Source organism: Rhincodon typus, chromosome 27, assembly GCF_021869965.1.
Source record: "Rhincodon typus isolate 14 chromosome 27, sRhiTyp1.1, whole genome shotgun sequence".
NCBI lineage: Eukaryota > Metazoa > Chordata > Chondrichthyes > Orectolobiformes > Rhincodontidae > Rhincodon > Rhincodon typus.
The window spans coordinates 33,093,444-33,100,767 of record NC_063358.1 but is presented as its reverse complement, the minus strand read 5'-3'; positions in this window follow the sequence as shown (position 1 = coordinate 33,100,767).

Genomic DNA, 7,324 nt, shown 5'->3' with positions numbered 1-7,324 from the left:
AATATAACAAGGACTTTGTTATATCCTGTTTATAAGCATATGTTGTCCAATATCAAATAAATTAGGACACGTCCATGACAATATATTTTAGAAGTTAGACCCTGGCAGGAGTAAATCTAGGGGAGAATCATAGAATTCCTACAGTGTGGAAACAGGGCCTTCAGTCCAACAAATCCACACCAACCCTCAGAGCATCCCATCCAGACCCATTCCCCAAACCCACCTAATCTACACATCACTGAATATTACGGGCAATTTAGCCTATTTAGCAATCAAACTACCATTTTGTTAATTTCAAAACCTAGCAAAGTATATTGCAAGAGAACAATACTCTCAGCATATAATCACGTTAGGTAACCAATAATTCCATAATTGTTAAAGCAGGAGAATTTGTAGCTGAAATATTTCCGTAAAGTAGAGGTCAGGGAAGATCCATGAAGAGTATTACCTGTGTCTTGTGCTCATTTTATTTTTCTTTATGGTTTCTAAAATGCTTTCCTATGTTTTCTGAGTTGTAACCTTTTGTCACAGACTGTTATTTTTTGCCCTGTTTAGAAAAAACTGTAAATGAGGAAAAAATTGTAAATCTATTAAAAAGCAATAAAGTACTAGCATTATGCAAAGACATCCTGTGATGTGGTGTTATTTCTCCTGGTTATTTTACTAGTTTTCCGATTTGCAAATGTACATCTCAATTAAGGTGTCAGTTATAATGAAAATAGTGGTGCTGTTATCACTGTGACAAAAGATTGTTGGCTGTAGTGCTATACTGCTGAGATTTGAGCATAAAATCAAAACTGACACTTCGGTGCAGTACTAGAAGAGTCCTGCTCTGTGGAAGGTGCATGCTTATGGATAGATATTAAGATCCCATATGATCTCAAAGGAGTTCCTAAGAAGTTGCATGACACTATGCTTATGATAATCAGTACGAGAGTTATCCTCGACATCCAGACTACCAACAATTCCCTAATTAATATCATCAAAACAAATTTCATAGTCAAAATCACAATGCTGTTTGTGGGAGCTTGCTGTACACAATATACTGCTGTGTTTCCTACATTTGCAACAGTGAATACATTTCAACATCACTTCAGTGGTTGAAAAGTGCCTTGAAACATCCTGTATTTAGGAAAGGTGCTGTGTAATTGCAGCAAAGGGAACATCTATCTGTTGATTGGTAGGACTCCTCTGTGTTACAGGTGATAATTGGCAAGTTAAGCCATTAAGACCATAAGCAATGGTCTCAAAAACTTAGTAAAAGGCTGGTCAATCTTGTTGAGCAAGTAACTGTGAGTTGGATTGCAACACAGAAAATGATTTTCTTTGCAGCACTCTTTATTCTAATGATGTGAGCCCTGCCTACATTAGCGATGGGAGTCCAAAGGTGATTGCTATTTACCAAGGGATGATGACTTTGGAAAGTGTGCCAACCCACAGTAAATTTACTCTAATCTACTCTACAATGACTGTCAATGAGAACATTACTGCAAATGTATTCATCTGTCAAATGCAAATTCGGTTGCAAAATACAGATTGATAAAGCCATGGGAATATCCCATGCGTCACATGTCCCAGCTTGTAGTGCCATGCAGCATCAGGTTTAACATTTCAGGCTGTGATGATTTGACATATTTGCAACACAACGTATATTGACATTGGGCTTTTAACGTAGTAATAGGCCCCAGATTGTAAAACTGACACTGAACCATTGATATTAGATCAGATAAGCAAAAGCTTGGTCATAGAGGTGAGTTTGAAGAAAATGTCTCATGAAGGAAAGCAATACAGAGATGTATAGAAAAGGAATATTCCAGAGCAACTGAAGATAGGCACTAGACAATTGAAGACAGTGATGAATGGTGGAGAAATTATCATTTAAGTGCACAAGAGGCCAGAAGTAGAGGAATGCAGATATCTCAGAGGGTTGTGCGTTGAACGAGAGTTCAGGCTGAGCCCATGAGGAATTTGAAAACAAGGATGAGAATTTTAAAATCTGGGAACAAATGTGGGTCAGCAAGCATATGGGCAACAGGAAAAAGATGGCATGCTCAGAGTTAATGGCAGAGTTTTAGAGAACTGTTTTACCTGGAGTAGGTAACCAACCAGGAGAGTTCAGGAATAACAAGGTGTAGAGCTGGATGAACATAGCAGGCCAAGCAGCATCAGAGGAGCAGGAAAGCTGACGTTTCGGGCCTAGACCCTTCTTCAAAAAAATCGGTCTAGGCCTGAAACGTCAGCTTTCCTGTTCCTCTGATGCTGCTTGGCCTGCTGTGTTCATCCGGTACTACGCCTTGTTATCTCAGATTCTCCAGCATCTGCAGTTCCTACTATCCAGAGTTCAGGAATAGTTGGGTTTTGCAATACAAAAGATAAAGAAGGCATAGGTGAGTGTTTCAGCAGCTGAGGCAGGGCTGAAGTTGAGTCATGTTACGTAGGTGGAAATAGATAATTTAGCATTGACATAAATACGAATTTGGCAGAATCAAATGTGACACCAAGGTCATAAATAGAATCACAAAATTTTTACAGTGCAGAGTGAGGTCACTCAACCCATCTTGCCCACACCAGTTCTTCAAACAAGCATCACTACCCAGTGTGAAACTCCTTTATTTTAAAACCAATCCTTTGTACGATATTTCCATACAAATAATCATCCAATGCCCTCTTGAACACCTCAATTGAACCTCCCTCCACCACATTTCCAGTCAGTGAATTCAAGACTCTAACTATGCATTGAGTGAAAAGGTACTTTCTTCACACAACCCTTTCTTCTTTTGCATATCACTTCAAATTTCTGCCCTCTCATTCTAGCTATTTTTATGAGTGGGAACAACTTCTCCTATCTACTCTATCCAAGCCTGTTCATGACTTTGAAAACCTCTTTCAAATATCCTCTCAGCCTTCTTGTCTCCAAGGAGGATAGTCCCAATTTCTTCACCCTAAACTCATTACTGAAGTTTCTCAGTCCTGGAACTATTCTTGTTAATTGCTTCTGCACTCTCCGCAATGCCTTCACCTCTTTTCTATAATGTTGCACACACAAATATACACAATACTCCAGCTGAGATTTAACAAGTGTCTTGTACAAGTTCAACAAACTTGTCTTGTACTCTCTGCCATGTTGATAAAGCCAAGGACACTGTATGCCTTTTAAATTGCGCTTTCTACCAGTCTTACTACCTTAAATGATCTGTGCACATATACGTCCAAGTCCCTCTCTTCCTGCACCTCCTTTGAGATTGTAGCCCCTATTTTGTGTTATCTTCTTTATATTATCAGGAAAGATGTGGAAGCATTGGAAAAGGTGCAGAGGAGATTTACCAGGATGTTGCCTGGAATGGAGGGAAGGTCTTATGAGGAAAGGTTGAGAGAGCTAGGGCTTTTCTCTTTAGAACGAAGAAGGATGAGAGGTGACTTGATAGACGTTAACAAAATGATCAGAGGTATAGATAGAGTGGACAGTCAGAGACTTTTTCCTAGGGTGAAGGTAGCTATTACGAGGGAGTGTAGTCTTAAAGTGAGTGGAGGTAGATATAGGCATTTAAGAGGCTATTAGATAGACATATGGATGATAGTATAAGGTAGGAGTGGAGGTTAGATAGACCTTAGGTTTAAGGTAAAAGTTCAGCACAATATTGAGAGCTGAAGGGCCTGTACTTGCTGTAATGTTCTATGTTCTATGTTCCAATGTCCTCCCAATCAAAGTAAATGAATAAGTATTTAAACTAATTAGTCTTGAATTGTTACCAGGGAGAGAGGTGGAGTTGTAAATTTAGGAACAGATGAAACCTTAAAACAATGGTTTCAATCTTCCTTATATTTATTTGGAAAATATTTTTGCTCATCCATATGGAATGGTGGATAAGCAGTCTAATAATTTACTGACAACAGAGGAGGCAAGTGAGGTAGTGGTGAGGCAGAGCCAGGTGTTGTCAGCATTAATACTTGGGAATATCGGAAATAGGAGCAGGAGTCAGCCATTTTGCCCCGTGACCCTCCATTCAACCATAGCCAATGTTTTCCCTCAATGCCATTTTCATGCACTAATCCTTGATATCTTTAATATGTAGAAACCTGTTGATTGATCTCAGCGTTGGATATATCCAGTGACTGACTCAGGGGTAGAGAATTCCAAAAGTTCACCATACACTGAGTGAAGAAATTTCGCCATGTCTCCATGAAAACCGGACTCATTGGCTCTGGATGACATCACCAGCATCAGATATTTCTATTTCCACAGGGGCAACAGGACATGGTGAGTATTCATAATTTTTTTTTTGAATTTCCAGCACCTGCAGTACTTTGGTGTCAAAATTTAGCGTTGTTTATGGCCTTAGGACATCCCAAAGTGCTTTACAGCCACTTTTATTTTTCTAATCAGAGAAATAACTTATTGATATTCTCATAATCCTCGAGCTGCTTCCACGTGCTGTGATATTGATACCTTACATTCCTTTCTTTCAATAAGTATGATTGAGTGCAATGATTTCATTCTGGTAATAGGCAGTGATTTAGATCATTAATGGCCCCACAGAAATTCCTCTCTCTGTTATTCCTGAGGCTGCATTTACTATCAACACCATGACTGGGTGGTGAAGCCACTGCACACAGGCTATAGCACAACTTTACTGCCAAGATCCTGAATGTCAGCTCAGTAAAATCAACAGTCATTACATCCCAGCAGAATTGACTTCTCAGGTTGTGATTTTATTAACCTCACAGCACTGTATGGCTACAGTATCCGTCCAAGAAGTGCCCCCAAAATGCATTAGAAAACCACTAGCTCAGAGGCATGGCCAGAAGGTGCCCTCGGTAGCTCACCTACCGCCTGACTCGTTGCAGTGAGGGTGGGAGGGAGAGGTGATTGGCAGCCAGTGTTGTAGCTGGGGTGGGGTATTTATAGCCAGCAGTGACGGGGTGGGGGAGTGAGGGTCAGGTGTGAGGGTGGGGGTCATGAGCAGCCAGCAGTGAGGGTGGTGCCAGTGACCAGCAGGGTTGTAGCTGAAAGGCTCTGATGTGGTGGAGTGATGCCATCTGTGCATTCGCAGGAGGCCAGCAGCCATCTTTCCTGGCTGCCCTCGGGGTCAGCAAAACATACTCCATTCGCCAACCATATCTAACAGGAGCTAAAAGATCCGAGGCAGTCAGTTTTGCGAGGTCAAAAATACAGCAATGTGATCATGACCAGATCATCTGTTCTAGTGGTGTCAGGTGAAGGACAAGTTGTGGACAATACACTGGGCTGAACCACACAGCTTCGGCCAAATATTGGACCTTCAACAATTCACCTGAAAAAGCTAACAGAGCTTTGTTTTAATCGTTCAGAAGGTGGCACCTTTGCATGTTGCAGAGTTTCGACAGTACTGCCCTGGAAGCCTTGATATTGTGCCAAAGGCTATGAAATGGGATTTACACTCATTCTCTACAGACTGAGAGCTGAGGAGATACCCACAGAGCCATGGCTGACAGCAATCAAACGTTCATGTACACAAAATTTGGTCTTCAATACTAATTAAGAATAAATGTGAGTACAGGCTCCAACGCCATAAGATGAATTGAAATTGAAATTTACTACTGATGATCAGTTCACACAAATCAGTAAGAAAGGACCATATTCTTGTTGCATTGATTTGAACCAGTTTTAATACAACTCCCAAGCTGGCACTTCAGCATGGTACTAACTACGGTACAGCTGGTGGTGCCATATTGCCAATGAGATGTTAAGGCTTTGTCTACCCTTTTAAGGCAGACATAAAGGATCCTGCTGGAGCCTTATTGGCTGTCCTGCTGACCTCTGACATTTTTTTATTTCAAAAAATATATACTTTATTCATGCAAAATATACATTGACACAAAAGCAGTTTGGTTCTGTACAGTTGCATATCAAGTAAACAAAACAAATGTTGGACTTTGACTCTATCCAAAAAACCAAAGACCTCTCTTACATATACGATACTAATATGTACATATATTTGAGGCATGAGAAGAGTCCAATAACTGAACGGACCCACATTTAACTTCAGCACAAAGACCTCAGACAGTGGTCTTTCCCCACTGCACCTTGGCGGCAGCTGCCCCAAGCTTTAGTGCGCCCCTCAACACATAGTCCTGGACGTTGGAATGCGCCAGTCTGCAACACTCGGTTGGGGTCAACTGCTTGTTCTGGAAGACCAATAAGATTCAGGCAGTCAAAGAGTGTCTTTCACCGAGCCAATGGTTCCCCAGGCGCAGTTGATGTTTGCCTCAATGTGCGTCCCAGGAAAAAGACCGTAGAGCACAGAGTCCCGCTTCAGAGAGCTGTTCGGGATAAACCTCGACAAAAGCCACTTCATCTTGTCCCAGACGTCCTTTGCAAAGGCACATTCCAGAATCTGCTGACCTCTGAATCTTCCCTTGATGCTGGCCACAGAGAGTCAGGCGTTAGCTAAGACATGAGGTCTCTTTCGGAACATGCCTCTGAGTAATTGGCATTTTAATTTGGGACCACCTTACAGGGGTACTTCAGCAATACATTGCTGCAAGATTAATCAAACCACAAACGGAGGTCCTCCTTTTGTCAAAGAATTATTCATCAATCGAGTGCTAAAACAGTTTAGCTGATTATTTATTGCGTTGACGTTTGTGGGAGTTTGCTGTGAATAATTTGATGGTCGTAAATCCTACATCACAATTGGGTCTACAGTTTTAAATTACTTTGTATTGGCTGTGAAGTGCTTTGTGACACGCTGAGGTTGTGAGACACGTTTTACATATAAATGTTTCATTTGTGTGCATTGAGCATCTCGTAGACCAATTGTGCTTAACAGGATCCTTCATGCATTGTTATCCCTACATTACTAAGGAAGAAAAATTCACAAATTCCGTGAGTTAAAATGATGAAAGCTGCAGTCCTGTGACTTTCTGGAACAGCCAGCTGGTGTCTTGTCAGGGAATAAGCAATGTTTGTCTTTGTGAGGAAAACAAAACAGTTCATTATCTTAGACAACAAGGCGTAGAGCTGGATGAACACAGCAGGCCAAGCAGCATCATAGGAGCAGGAAGGCTGACGTTTCAGGCCTAGACCCTTCTTCATTATCTTTCCTGCAATTGTAGAAGAATGGTACCAGTCATTTTATAAGTATTAAATAGAAGAACGCCAAATAAGCAGCTCTTGTGTAAGGCTCTGAGTATATACTTGTGAGGAAAGTTAAATATTCACGCTAAGGGACTGCTTCCTATTGGGATAAAGACAGTTTGGCAAAAGAGATAACAAGGTGTAGAGCTGGATGAACACAGCAAGCCAAGCAGCATCAGAGGAGCAGGAAGGCTGACGTTTCGGGTC